The sequence below is a fragment of the Neolamprologus multifasciatus genome, chromosome 7 (genome assembly GCF_963576455.1).
Source record: "Neolamprologus multifasciatus chromosome 7, fNeoMul1.2, whole genome shotgun sequence".
Classification (NCBI taxonomy): domain Eukaryota; kingdom Metazoa; phylum Chordata; class Actinopteri; order Cichliformes; family Cichlidae; genus Neolamprologus; species Neolamprologus multifasciatus.
Genome location: NC_140445.1, coordinates 30,825,874 through 30,841,064, shown reverse-complemented (window position 1 = coordinate 30,841,064; position 15,191 = coordinate 30,825,874). Strand labels below are relative to the sequence as shown.

The following is a 15,191-nucleotide window of genomic DNA, read 5'->3' as shown; positions in this document are numbered from 1 at the left end:
TGTGGGTGTGTAGTCTGTGTCTATTTAGATGTGCACATTTCCATCTTCTCATTTTGTTTTAAAGCACTGAATAGCCACTTTGTGGAGATCCAACACAAGCCAGATGATGACATCAGTCGGCATACAGTGAGTAACAGTGAAAACCATTGCACACAGCAAAACCACATCAGGTCCAAAATATCTCTTATCATGGAAGAAACTGTTCTGAAAGTTTTGAATAGATTTGCCAATATAAGCAAGTGGAATATGCTAAGTTTACTCACTTAGTGAGCTACACCAAGTAAAAAAAAAAGTAAAAGAAAGAAGGAAAGAGTGACATCTTGTTTTGTTGTTCAAGACGATTATAAACAATATCCAGTGATTTTCATTGGATATCAAATAGTGTTGCTTTTACCAGCCTCAGGTCAGACATCAGAGAAAATTCAGAAAGTGCATTAAATTCTAATTATACAAATGGGAAATCACAGTATTTATAATCCTCATCACTTATGGGAGGCTAAATTTGACAAAAACTTTGACCCAGACTGAAATATTAACAAATATTTAAGATGGTTCAGTCAAACAACTCACAACTTTAAATTATTTATTGCAACAATAGAATAATTACAGTTCTGAGCTCATCACTCTGACAGCATGTTATATATAAACATGTAGTATGATGAGTAAATATGCCCTTAGAGAAAACTGGAAGGGTGTGTGTGGAGCTCCTGTGGTATATTGCATCTGTGATAAGGGATTGTCTGGCTTTTCCTTTAGCATCACCACCAGGTTAAAATGCCTAAAAGCATAGGGTGTACTGACAGAAATCTTGGGACACACATTATCAGAGAAAGATTGCGATTACTTTTGGTAGTGGTATGCACAAGTTACAACTGTGCACTGGTGGTAGAGCTCAAAAACACAACGAGGTAAAGACTTGGTTGTAAAATATGTGTTGCTAAAATCTAATAACTGACTGCATATGAACTGAGGTTTAATGTAATCTTACTGAGAGACAGCGAGCAGGCCAGCACTGGTGGATTTACACTGGCTTGCTTGAGTATTTGTGTTAAAGTAAACTGTGGTATACAAAACGTGGATAATGTACACAGTCTATAGGACTGATCCCGTTCTTATTTTAAACCTATTGAACTGTGTAATGAGTTAAAAGGCCCAGCAGAGGGAAGCAATACCACAGAACATAAAGCAACAAGTGGTTGACTTTTTTTTTTTATATAACTGTAGAGAAATAAGGTAAAGTTTTCTTTCTTTAACATTCACTTCATTGAGATGCTCTAGTGCTATTTCACGTTATGAGTCAGAAGGCAAAAGTAGTACACTCCAACAATGCCACAAACTGCTCTTTCAAAAGTATGAAAGATTTAAATTAACAAACACAATTTAAACAAGCAAACAAACAGTGAATGCTCATTTTCAGGAAAGCAGTATTTTTGTAAAGCTTGTATTGATGGGGAATTCACTCCACAAGTGTTCTAGGGCAAACATTAAGCAGGTACACTCTATAGGAGAAAAAAAAATCTCATTGCAAATATGTAAACACTGGATAAGCTGATAAATTAAGATGGACAACCAGACTCTTTCATATCTCTTTTACGCATGCTTGGCAATCACTGCTCTTCTGCTCCTAATGAGATGTTAAAATGTAACTCTTCCAAGCTGCAGCTAAAAAGGTCAGGGTCAGTAAGGGGGGCTGGCTGAGCGTTTGGAAATTGGAAATCCCCTTTTCAATGGAATAATTGATGTCACCCTTGTATGCCTGATGAGCGGACTGGAATCCAACTGCCACAGTTTGCACTCTAATTGTTCCTGACTGTTAATCATAAAACTGAACGAAAAGCTGTGCAAGTGGCTGTTTTTTTCCTCTGTGGAGGAGATCTGGTTGAGAGGTCAAAGTTAGTTTACAGGAAAAAAAGAGTGTAAAACAGATGAGAATTTGTTATGTCAGAAAGCTGTTTTGTCATGTGCTAAATCTGTACCTGTGACAAGCAGTGGTTTTTTAATATACTGCATTAGACCAACAGATGTGTTTTTCCACCTCTATCATTCATGGGGGAGGCGAAAAGGGAATTATTTCCAATAATTAGCTGTTACTGTCATGTAATTTATTGCTGCTGAAGCCCAGAACCCTGGAACCATTAATTGGTTTAATGTCTTATTTACTCATTAACAAACAGGTAAGCCAAATATAAAAAAGAAATAAGTAAATCAGTGGTGCACTTCATGAGACGGGATCAACATTTTAGCTGGAGATCTGTAAAAGGCTGTTTTGCTTCCATTGTTATAGACATGCTCAGTTACTTTGACACATAAGAGCTTATTCATGTCTAAACAAAACATTTAGCTAAATAAAATAAAATAAAAACAGAACGTAACAATATTATGTTTTTAAAAATAAATCACCTTAAATAAAATTAATATATCCAGTAAAAATCTTTTGTCAGTTTGGTGAAATCTGTAAAAACCTGCCTGTATGCAGCATTACTTTGCCATTGAAAAGTGTTGTGCTTTTATTGTTTATATTGCAATACCTATTCCGACTACCTATGCATATTTTATGCTATGTGCATAAAAAAATAAACAGATAAACCATGGAAAAAAATTATATACATAAATTTCATTAGAAATTAAAAGAGGCAGCTTTTATAAGTACATTTTTTAAAAGTTACAACTGCCTGAAGTTGAATTTTGATTATTTTCCATTTTTATAGTAGACACGCATTTGAAATAAACCTGCATACATTAAAAACAGACCAAAACATTCAAACTTTCATAACCCTGCTGTTGGAGACCTCGCTCTGTTTTTCATCCCGCATTCCTCATTAAACCTCAGACCTATAGCTCAGCCTCTATAATCTCTTTACAGTTAGGGGCCGCCCACTCAGTCAGGTGATTGACATCCGCCGCCTCCAATGGCGCAGCAGCCCACTTTCCGGCCTCGTTCCTCCCTCCTCCTCCTGGTTGCTGTCCGACTTTGTTGCTCTCTTGCCCCGCTACTTTGTGTCTAGTGTTATCGGTGAGTCGAGGAACAACTCGTTGAGGTACCAGCCATGGAAGGCGACAATATAATAATGCCTGTTTGACTCGGAGATAGTTTCCAAGGTAAGTCCGGCCATTTAAAGTGTTTAAACCGGGCGGGAGAGGATTAGCGGCTAGTAAACTGCCTGTGTGTGTGTGTGTGAGGGGTGGTTGGTGAGGGATGTGGGGACGAAAAGTTTAATCCGCCTCACTACACGGGAGGACAGGAGGGAATGAAGGGAAATGTACTCTACTGTTGTTCACAGTGGGGACTTGTCGTACTAGCCTCAATGTGGATCCCTGTTTAGGCTGTTAAACATCATACCACAGTCTTTTTTCCTCTAATTGTATTTTAACTTCATGCCTTGTAATTATGGGTAAAAAGCTGGTGGTACCCTGGACAAAAAGCACTGGTTACAATGTGTTGTTCTTTTATTATTGATAAACTGAGCATGGCTGCTTTTTTGTTTCCACTGTTAATTAAATGTCTTTCTGTTGCTGTGTTTTAGTTTTAGATTTAATTTAAAAATGATGCAGTGAGAACAAGGTGCTGCATGATATTTAAATGTGTAAATATTGTTGTGATGGGTGGATTGTAGATTGGTGTGGTTTGGTTCTAGTGTACTTTTTGTATTATTGTTGTGGAAAGCGTGCTTGTGATTTGTGTAATTATTTTCTAAATATAGTAAAATAGTGTGATAAATGTAAAGAAAAAAACTTTCACTGGCTTTCATTGACATGCTTTGGTTCCAGTTCTGAAAACCAAGCACGGGAACTCACTTGGCAGAGTATAAATGAAGCGTTGAAATCATGGCCACTGAAAGCACTTGTTGATGTAATAAACAAGATTAGTCTTCATCCTGCCCTTTGTTGTTGTATATTTATATCTGCAATTAGTTCAAGTTCCAGGTCAATAGCAAAAGCTAACGCTCTGAGAACTCAATCAGAAACGAATACTTACTATAATGCATAAACAGACAGAGAGACAGACAAAAAAAGAAAAAGATGACAGAGACACTGGGATGGGGTCTCACTGCAGATGTGCATTCCTCTAACCAGTGGAGTGATCAAGCTTTTAAATAGAGCTCAACAGGAATGCAAACAGACGAAGCAGAATGATGAAGCCTGGAGGTGTCTCAGGAGTAGGAAAGGGAAGGAAGGTGGGAAAAGAAATCAGAAAAGCAGGCAGCGAGCCTTTTGCTTGAAATTAGCAGTTTCTTGAATGTTGCCCCGCTAAAAGGAAAATGTGGGTCAAAGTTCATGCTGTAACATCTGTCTTTATGAGCTTAAACGCTTTAAGAAACTCATAGTTGCCCACAGTGTAAGCAGTACTTCTGTATCAGTGGAAACATTTGAACCTTGCCAATAACTTTGTGTATTCCAGCATCAGTGTACGTCTGTGATTCTTGAAAGAGGTGGATGCAGCGAAAAGTAGGATCAGAGTCCACTTTTATTGATCAAGGATTGTACTGGCTCAAATACATGGCCCTCAACAAAAATAATTTTTACATGTACTGAAAACGAGGATAAGAGGAATATTAAAGTAAGAGCTGTTGGATCGGTTATGATTTGTAGAAGTTCCATGTTAAATTCTTGGAGATATTGTTTTCAGGAGTCTTAGTACTATATGTCAAAGACAGTAACAAGACAAAACTGCGTCTGCTTTATTGGCTACTATTATTATTTTAATTTTTCAGATATCTTGTATTTTCAGAAAAAAAAAGACTTCTCATTAGTACTTTGTTTTCGTTATGTTGTAAATTGTCTTTTGACTCTGCATGCTGCGTCTGCCTGTCAGTTTGCTGCTGGAACACGTGAATTTCCCCAATGAGGGACAATAAAGGATATTTCTATTCTATTCTAGTTTCTTGTGAGGCGGAAGCAATTGTACTGTTAGCTATCAGTTGGCCAATAGGAGTCCATTTTTCTGCTTCACTCCCATGTGGGAGTAAAACAGAAAACCAGGGTTGCTTAAGCCAGTCTTGTGATGTTAATTTGACCCAGGTTTTCAGTGGTTCCCTGTTTGATTGCTGTTTATTTTTCTCCTTTAAAATCCATTCAGCTAATTCTATGCAGAGAGACAGATCGTGTAATTGTTGTTTTGTCGTAGCCAGACGCACAATGGGCTGTGTGGAAAGAGAAGCCAAACACCTGGCATCTCCCCGTAGCATCCGTGTCACTTACAGCAGTGTTTACTGTTTTTCATTCGGGAGGATGCATCTCAGTTTGGACACCTTTGCAAAGAACCAGATTTCTTGACCACTTCACCACTGTGAAACTAAATATACACTGACTAAGAAAAACGAGGCACACCGGGCACCTTGTTGTTTACCTCTGGGATGTTGGCCTACCCACGGATTAAAGCCTTCTGTCTCTATAAAAGGAAAACTTGATGGTATTTTTTGCTTTCTAAACATTGTGAAAAATAGTGGGAACAAATTTGCTTTTTGGAATCACAGACCACATACATATCCAAAAAAGAAAGGGAAATCCAGGATCCTAAGCAGAGTAAAACAAGTCGACTGTGGCTGACACCTGCGTGTTTTGGCTAATGAAAATACTATAGAAAACATTAGTAATCTATTTAATCGTTCAAGAAATACACAGGATCCGAGGCAAGGTTTAACTTAACCCAATCTTCCCCATTGTTGTATGAAGTATTCATTAACTTGCAGCAGGTTTATAAAGAGAGACCCCAGACTGTATAGTCTAACATTCTTCACTTGAGCACATGTTCTGTACAGCTCAGTACAGTTGAACTCACCTTCTAACACCTCATTTTAGCCTGAGAAGGGTACTGTTATTCAGCTCGCTTTCCCTGCAGACGTCTTTAGCTGGAAGTCCAATCTCTGCTCTAGCTCTGGCCAAAAACCACACAAGCACACAGATACACTCTGGCTCCACACAGACCTTGACGCAGACTTCTGCATGCACATATATGTAAACGATCCAATGGCTTTGTGCATGCACACTCACACATTCACATGCACACGGAGCCAAACGCACATCCAAGCCTCCATACTCTTCTCCACACTCATATTTCACTAGTCACTCACAGAGGGCCATGGCAATCAACTTTAAATTAGAGAGAAAGCTGCTCCAAGAACTTGAAGGCTGTTTGCCAGGTCTGAGGCCATACTTTTGGTGTGTGTATGTGTAAGTAAAAGAAAGAGCAGAAGGAGCCAGCCAGATATTAAACCAACATTGAGGGGCCTAGATAGGGGTCTCTCTAGTCCTCAGTGCTGCTGTTTAAGCAGTTTATCCCCACTCACCAGGAGCTGTGCTTAACTGTGCGTTTGAAGAGTTATTTTGCAAGCCTCAAACTGGTAAACATTCCATTTCAACATATTTTATGAATTTCTGCCTTTGGAAGAGTTCCCACAGCTACAAGCCACAAGATCAAGCCACTTAAGAGAGATGCGTCCTCTCTGTTAGGAGCTATGACTCTCTTCTGTGGTCAGCTGACCAATAAGGGCAATGATACTGTGGCAACAGCGAGGGTGAAAGTGTAATATTTGCTAGCCAGTAAGGATTTTTCCATCTCAAAAAAAATCGGGCCTATTCTACAATAATTGTTTCCTTGTTAATGTATAATGGACTGGAACTTGGTGCTTTTCTACTCATTCATGCACACACTTGCACTCCGATGGACGCATCAGGAGCAACCTGGGGTTCAGTATCTTGCCCAAACATACCAATAGACCACCCGCTCTACCATCTGAGACCCAGCTGCCCTGAAATGTTAACATACACACTCTTTGATAAATGGGGCCTCGTGGTGAAAAGCTGAAGTATGCTGGATCTGTTTTAGATAGCAGAACTGAACATAAGAATGCCACATCAATATTGGAAACAAATCTGGCAGATATTGTGTATGTTTATAAAAAAAAAAATAAAGCAAGTCCATAAGGACGCATGATTTTTGACATGGCTGTCAACATCTTCTTTATTCTTTATATCAGTTGTATCAGAACAGGTTTTATATCTTTTTATGCAGGGTGGAGACTGGACCATTGCGACCATTGGTACCTTGCTTTCCATCCGTGTAAAGAAGTGGCAGGAAATGAGTAGTTTCCTGCCATTGAGACACACTTTAGTAGTATCTCAATTACCCAATGCAAAATAGTTACTACTGTATCTTCTGCACTATAAGGCACACTTAAAATCCTTTAATTTTCTCAAAAATCGACAGTGCGCCTTATGTATGAATTCTGGTTGTGCTTACTGACCTCAAACCGATTTTATTTGGTATGCGGCGCTCAAATGACTTTGGTAAGCTACGAAGCTGGACCACTTGATGGATTGTCAGAGCATTACCGTGGTCAGGAGCCTCGCAGAGTAATCTGGGTACAAAACTCTGTCCGCTTCAGGTCACAAAGTCAAACGAACACTGCGGCATCACTGAGAGTTAAACACTGTCTAAATTCTTTCATCTTTAATAAAATGATCAGCGTTGTTGCTTTACCAGATGTAACAATTAAGTTTAACATCCAGGCATCCATGAAAACAGAATTTATTAAATTTCACTGAGTTAGAAGTTAGCAGGAAGTTAGCTCACTAGCTTCCACCTAAACATGTTATAGCATGTTCTGACTGAGAGATTTCTGAAAAAATGAAAACGTACAGCTCTGCTACCACTTCCAACATAAATGAAGACAAAAAACTAAACAGCAGTGTCTTTTGTAGGGTTACTGAAGTTGGGCTAGCTGGTATATAATAATGGGCTACGTGATCGCTAGTGACATAGCTATGTCAGCATAACATAAACACAGTGAAGCTGGAGGATGAATGCTAACTTTTTCCCACTCAATAAAAGTTAACGTGAGGGTTCCCGATGGTTAGGGACAAATGCAGTCGCATGGCAGGATGCTGTAAACAGACCAAAACTAAGTCAGGAGAACAACTGACATAATCCATCCACAATACGAGGTTAGTCATTAATATACTGCAACAACACAGGAATGGAGCAGCGGTAAAAGAATTTAACATTAATGAATTAATGGTATGGAAGTGGAGGAAGCAAGAAGAATGAGTTGAGTAAAATTTGACTTATCTGACTGTTTTGTTTCGCTTAATGTGCCTTATGTATGAAAACAGACCCGTTCAACGACAGTGCGCTTGTCATCATGCCATTGAGGATTTATAGTTGTTGGTTTGGCTTTAAGTATGGTTAACGGAGAAGGCAGTGACGGAAATATACTGCTTATGATTGTGATTGTTCCTGTGCTTTTTCTTCGGCCCGTGTGTCAAGGATTAAGCCGCTTATTGTAACAATATTTCACAGAAAAAGCTAATAAGATAAAATGTCGTGAACTGACATTTGAATTTGTTTGAATTAAGGAACCCAAGTGGAAAATGTGATCATGTGTTTCACATTAGACACTATTATAGGGTACTGTACTCAACCCAGCAGCATCGTGTCTTCAGTGCTGTTGGATTGAAGGCATGTGTGTGAGTAAGTGTATTTACAGCATCCACATTTTAGAATTTATAGCAAAATAAACACTTTGTTTTATCAGATCACTGATTGGTGGAGGCCTAAAGATGCAAGGTTGAAATTCTCATTTAATTCATTGTGTTTTTAAAGCAATTTCATTGCAAAATTATTGTCTTTGCAATGGTAGCCTCTTTGTAGAAACTTCTGTGTGGCAGGGTTTTTGTGGATCCAGGGAAGATAACTGCTAAAGAATGTACTTCCTTCCCTTGCAAATGTACTGGATGATCTTCTGGACCTCGACAGGCCCTCTCAGGAAACTATGCTTTCTGTTTGTCACAAAGAACGATAAACCCTAATTTTACTGCGTGCTTTTACTATGATGATGAAGAAAGGTGCTGTGAGGTGTGTATGCTTGTTTTACTGTGAGCAGCATATATCAAATATTAATGTCCATGTGACTGAAAAAATGGGTACTTTTGGCACCTTGCTGCCATTTTGCCAGTGAAAATAACATCTATTAGGTTTAGCTGTATAAACAGTAACTCTTCTTTCCAATGCAGTGTTGACTCTGAAAACAGAGCTCACTTGGGAGATTATTAGTGCTTGGCAGAACCTTAGTCTGTTCTAGAAAAACACTATATTGATTGCAATTCTACCTCCACATTATGCATGGTTATTTGCCAAGCCATCATGAAGAATACAGTGGATTGATTTACAAGCTGGTGTGGAAAAGTTACCAAAATTTTACCCTTTTTTTTAGCGCTAACTTCCACCGAGCAGGTGGTCATATTTAACATGACTGCCATGTCAAAAATATTGTTTTGAAAGTTGTGAACCTGTTGTTTTCAGCATTCGAAGAGGTCCTTGCTTTATTCTCTCTGCAGGGTTTATTTTCAGAGACAGGGAAGAACTCTAAGGGCTAAAGGGGAAAGAGATGATTGGTGCTCTTATTTTAGCCTTTGGTCAGTGTAAGTAGTGGGGCTTTCAAGTCTGTCTCCAGTATACGTTAGGTAGCTAAAAAACCTTGTCACCTTGCAATTGACCGAAGTTGCTAGTGAAATGAGTACAGTTTTTTTCAGTGAAGTGTAATTTTTGTATTTTCTGTAATAATTGTATGGATTTTGAGTGCAGTCCAGTGTGGAGACAGCAGCCTCTTAAGGGAAACTTGCATAGACAACGTTTGCCATGCACATATGTTGTTCAGGCTTTGACCCAGAGTGGCTATGGCAGAGGCTTTGGTAACCTGTAGAGTTGATAAACATAGTGTTGTTGAAGCTCACGGTCAAAAATTAAAACAAACATTTTAAAAAAGGGAGATTTTCTGGTGTGAATAATGTATGTGTGTTTTTGATAATCCAAACAGTCCTTAGTGCTCCCTGTGTGTTCAGTTATTTGCATCAGTGATTCAGTGATTCCACTGTGTGGCGGGGATGGGGGGGTTATGTTTGTGTATTCCACATATGAATTGCCATTCATTTGTTTGTATTGGTATTTGCATGGGGTGGGATTTGTTTTGACGTATCATTTCTCGAGAAAAGCTCATCACTTGAATAGAGGTGGAACTCTTAATTTATCAGTTGAGTCACCGGAAAAATAAATAGCAACAACATTTAAATCATTTCATAATTTCCGTAATTTTTTTTAACCAGAAATGTTAAAGTTTTCATTTTTCTAATTGTGCTAATTTGATGCTTTTATATATCAAGCTATCAAACTTGCATCTATAAAAACACGTATTGCTTTCAGTTTTGATTTCCTTTCATCAGAAATGTAGTTTCAAAGTTTTGTGTGATTAAGTATGTGCTGATTGGAAGGTAGTGTGAAGCTGGGCTGAAATACTTAAAAAAAATAAAAAAAATTCTTTCATTAGGTTATTTAGTTTTATAGCCACTCTCTTATTGTTACAAAGTAATAACACCATTAAAACGTATGTCCTTATGTTTTACTCTGTGTAATTGAAGTTGTTTTGCATTAACTGTCATCATCATCTGACTTTTACTTCCTCTAGATAGTCAAGTTTGATCGTCTTCTCGGCGCTCCGCCAGGGCCGTGACCGACCCCGGCGGGGCCGATCCGAGGACCTCACTAAACCATCCAATCGGTAGTAGCGACGGGCGGTGTGTACAAAGGGCAGGGACTTAATCAACGCGAGCTTATGACCCGCGCTTACTGGGAATTCCTCGTTCATGGGAAATAATTGCAATCCCCAATCCCTATCACGTGTGGGGTTCAACGGGTTCCCACGCCTCTCGGCGAAGGGTAGACACACGCTGATCCACTCAGTGTGGCGCGCGTGCAGCCCCGGACATCTAAGGGCATCACAGACCTGTTATTGCTCAATCTCGTGTGGCTGAACGCCACTTGTCCCTCTAAGAAGTTGGACTCGGACCGCACGGGGTCGAGTAACTAGTTAGCATGTCGGAGTCTCGTTCGTTATCGGAATTAACCAGACAAATCGCTCCACCAACTAAGAACGGCCATGCACCGTGGCTGTAGCTCAGGTGGCAGAGCGGATCAGCCACTAACCAGAAGGTCGGTGGTTCAATCCCAGGCTGCTCCAGTCTGCATGCCAAATATCCTTGGGCAAGATACTAACCCCATGTTGCTCTCCGATGCATCCATCGGAGTGTGAATGTGTATGAATGTTAGCTACTTAGCACTTAAGTTTAGAAGTGCTTGTGTGAATGGGTGTGATTGGGTGAATGAATTAGCTGTATAAAGCGCTTTGAGTGCTCGGACAGAGTAGAAAAGCGCTATATAAGAACCAGTCCATCAGTTAGAGCAGACGTTCCCAAAGTGTGGGGCCCGCCCCCTAGGGGGGGCGCGGCATGAAAAGGGAAAAAAACCCCAAAAAAAACAATGCTTGTACACTGCTAGCACGGGGCGCCCACACAAACGCAAAGCAGGAGATGAAGCATAGCTGAATATGTTTCCAAACCAACTTCATTCTAAGCCAAAGACTAGAAAATATGGTGAAGCACATCTTCCCTTTGATTTCACCTGCACAAGTGCCGAGGTAGGTCTCCCTGCAGGATTGGTTTTACCTTTGTCGGGAGCAGCGCTGGGCTGTTTAAATCACGGACAAACAGCATCCCACATTCTTGATTTGTAGTTCACAAACACTTGTTGTAATGACTAACTACTCCTGACATTTTGGAGATGTTAGCTCTTTATACAGTAAAGTTACAGTGGGATACAAATAATATCAGGCTGATCCTGCCACGATTTGTTCCCCAGGTTCAAATCACGGACAAACAGCATCCAACAGTTGTTTATGTTTTTGAACCCATTTTGCAGAGGGATTTTTTGAAAAATGTATTGATAGCAATGTTGAATATTATTACACAGGAAAAAAAACAACTACATGTAAAATAATTACACCGTGATGCCTCTGCCTTTCTAAATGGAGGGACAGTAACTGCATGTATATGTAAGCGTGTAAAACCTGCAGATAGTCAGATTAACAGTATTTCGTCTCTATCTGCCATTCTGCAATTCATCTCATGTAAACAATAACGTGGCGCACAGCGTGACGTGAAAAAAGGCACATACCTTTGACGTTGCATGACGAACTCTATATTCCTCGTCCACACATAAACGCAAAAAAGGAGTTTTAAAAAATCTCCATTCTCGGTGATTCGAAACGCCGTTTATGTGTGGACGAAACAGCTGCGTTTTTAAAAATACCCGTGTAGGTGCCGACGTAGCATAAAAGACTTTATTAGTTTATTTTCTTGCTACCTGCATATTACTTGTATTTGCTTAATTGTTTACTAAATGTTTGAGGTGTGAAATAAACCGCAATGGAGCAAAATATGGGTGTGTGTGGTTGGAGGATGTGTTCTTGCGCGAGGGGGGGCGCGAACATTTTTCTTGTAAAACAAGGGGGGCCCAGCAAAAAAAGTTTGGGAACCACTGAGTTAGAGCAAAACAAAGACTTTAGGATTTGTTTCATTTTATGCTTGAATATTTGGCACACTCCAAAACAGTCCTTTACCTCTTTGTGTCACTGGGCCAAGGCTAAAATCCAAAACTGCCACTACTGATCCCTTTAGGTGACTATTTTTACCTTTCTCCTCATACATAATGAATAGACTTGTCTGTTTAAATTATATGACAGTTTTTATGTAGCCAAAATGTCTCTAGGGTCCAAAAAATGTATGTGTCTCTGTCGTGACCTAATTCAGTTGGAATGTCTATGGCAAGTAGGTATGAACTTGCCCCCAAATTATAAAATGCGTCTTCTCCCTTTGCTGTCTGTTTTTTTCCGCTTTGTTTAGGTTTGTTTCTCCCTTGTCCTTATTTTCTTGCCTTTTTCAGCTTTCTCTTTCCCTATCCAGTTTTATTGTTTTATATGCCCTCTGTCTCCCAGTATCTATTTCCTCCCCTCACCCCCTCCCACTGTGTTGTTGCTTTCATGGAGTGTTGGCAGTCTGAAAGGAGAATAAATGGGTGTATCGAGCATGGTGATCTTATCTTATTTGGCAGGCAGGTGACAGAAACAAATTAATATGAAACTGAATACACTGCTAATGTTTCTTAAGCAGTTTTCAGGGCAGAAATCTTTGTTTTTGCAGGTGACGAAGTTTTGGTTATATCCTTGCTATCAGTGTAGAACTGAATGAAAACTGGTCAAGCAGTAAGGCTTTGGCTGCCTGAATCTGACCAGCTTTCACCATAAAGATTGCAATATGTAATTATTATATCAGTATGATGATGTGCTTTGGCATTTGGAATTGTTGCTGTTTGTTGATTGTTGAATATATGTCACATGATGCATTTGAATTATATGGACTATGGCTGTGCCACATGATGCCGCTGGTAATAATTCCAGTTTAAATTTTTACGTGAGATAAAAATGCCAAATTACGATATCGCTGCTATAGCAACAACTTGTATTTACGTTCCATAGTGCATGTGTCAGTGAGGCAAGCCGGGCATGAAGCAAGAGTCGGCCTCTTGTGATGAATTAGTACTTTAAAAGGGAACTGTTTCAATAATATCCAACATTGTCTGGTCCTTTGCAAAATCAGCATTAAATTTATCCCCGCTAAAGGAAGTAACAACAAATGTGTCCCATCACTTTAGGCAAAAACACACAGTTAAGTACTACCATGCTAAGGTGGAGTAGATGCTAGTAGCACATAATGCACAACCTTAATGTAAACAAATATCTTCACTGAGCATTACTGGAACACTTGATAGTTGTACTCCATATGACAGGAAGAGCAAATGGTGTTTATGGTAGAAAAGCAGGACTTTAAGCAACTGGTTAAAAGGCTTGACCCAGATGAATCCCAGGTAGAAAATATTTTTCAGTTTTATATGGTACAGTATAAAGAGTTACAAGATTAAGTTGCTTCACTTACTGTTAAACTGGTGTCAACCAGTTATTTTATAGTTTTACCTAAAAATTCCAGAGAAAACGCTACCTAGGATATTTTTGTGCTTACCTTTGATAGAAAATACCCTTCATTCACACATAAATGATACTGCCTACAAGCAGTTTCTCTTGAAATGTGATACAATTTTGAGGCTATATCGCCCAGTTTGACTATGGGCTAGGATCACAGCAGATGTGGTTGTCCTACGTGGAAGTAGTGAGATCACACCTGATCCTCTGCCCTTTCAGCGCGTGTACTCTGAACTCTTTGGTAGAAGGTGTCAGTTCTTAGGAAACAATGGTAATGCATTGCAACTTCTGTGTGTCACTACATCAGTAAGATAATGTTAATACAAGGCCTTAAAGAAGAAGCTGGAAAAAAACAGTTCAGCAGCTTGACATGTTGAAGCTTTAATGAAAACTTTATAAATACATGAGTTGTTTAATGGCTCTTTCACTGTGAGACAATCACAGTTTGAACACTAAATGTTTGCTTTTTCTTCTTAGAGTTCCTTCATCTAAAAAAGGCTTAAATCATAAAGATCCAAGTCTCTGTTCATTACATTTATCTTAAATGCACAGTTGATCATAGCTTGCTTAATATAGAAATGTCTGCCATCTAAAGTTTGTGGATTTTGTTTTTTAATTGTAATTTTCATTTGAAGACAGTTTTATAGCCATTTATCATGGTTGGTTGCAATGAGTCAAGAAAATGCCATTGACATGAATGCATTTCAACAACATTGCTCTGGGCTTAAGAAAATTGGCTGGCGAAAAACTCTGAAAATATCCAGTGATCTAGAGTAGATGAATGTGATAAATGATCCTTAGACTTTGGTTTACTTTGGCAAATCTTCAGCGCTAAACACATCAGATTGAGGTTGTTTGTAGATGACAGTCAATTAATGTTAGAGGATGGAAATAATGCAACAGATCAAAATATGCTTTAATATTTCTATACATGTTTTTGACCATCACTCAAGGAAGAATACATACTGACACGAAATGCTTTGCATATTTAGGAATGTGTTAAGAACATAGCTTTTGAGTTTGATCAGAAAACATGATACAGGCATTTTGTAAAAGTAATGAGCACTTACTACTTGATGACCATAGGGACTGCGTTTGCTTAAATGATTTTTTCATCAAGGCTTTTCCCTGAGTCAACATTAGGCCATTAGGTTAAATAACATTCAATGGGACACTGCAAAAGCATGGGTAGAAATCTCTGTGTTAAATTGATTTCACAAAATGGCAGCACAAAGTCCAGTGCACTGAGACAAATGATCTTATTGTCAAAAGTAGTAGGGCTGCCACGATTAGTCAACTACTCACGATTATGTCGACAATTAAAAT

General features: G+C 39.1%; 1 long non-coding RNA gene across 1 annotated transcript; it reads left to right on the top strand.

The window, feature by feature from the left end:
- The first annotated feature begins 1,303 nt into the window (after nt 1–1,303).
- LOC146514549 (uncharacterized) lies at nt 1,304–9,070 on the top strand. Its single transcript, XR_014874858.1, has 2 exons — nt 1,304–8,232; nt 8,267–9,070. It is a non-coding gene; the product is annotated as an uncharacterized LOC146514549 (long non-coding RNA).
- Nucleotides 9,071–15,191: the final 6,121 nt, after the last annotated feature.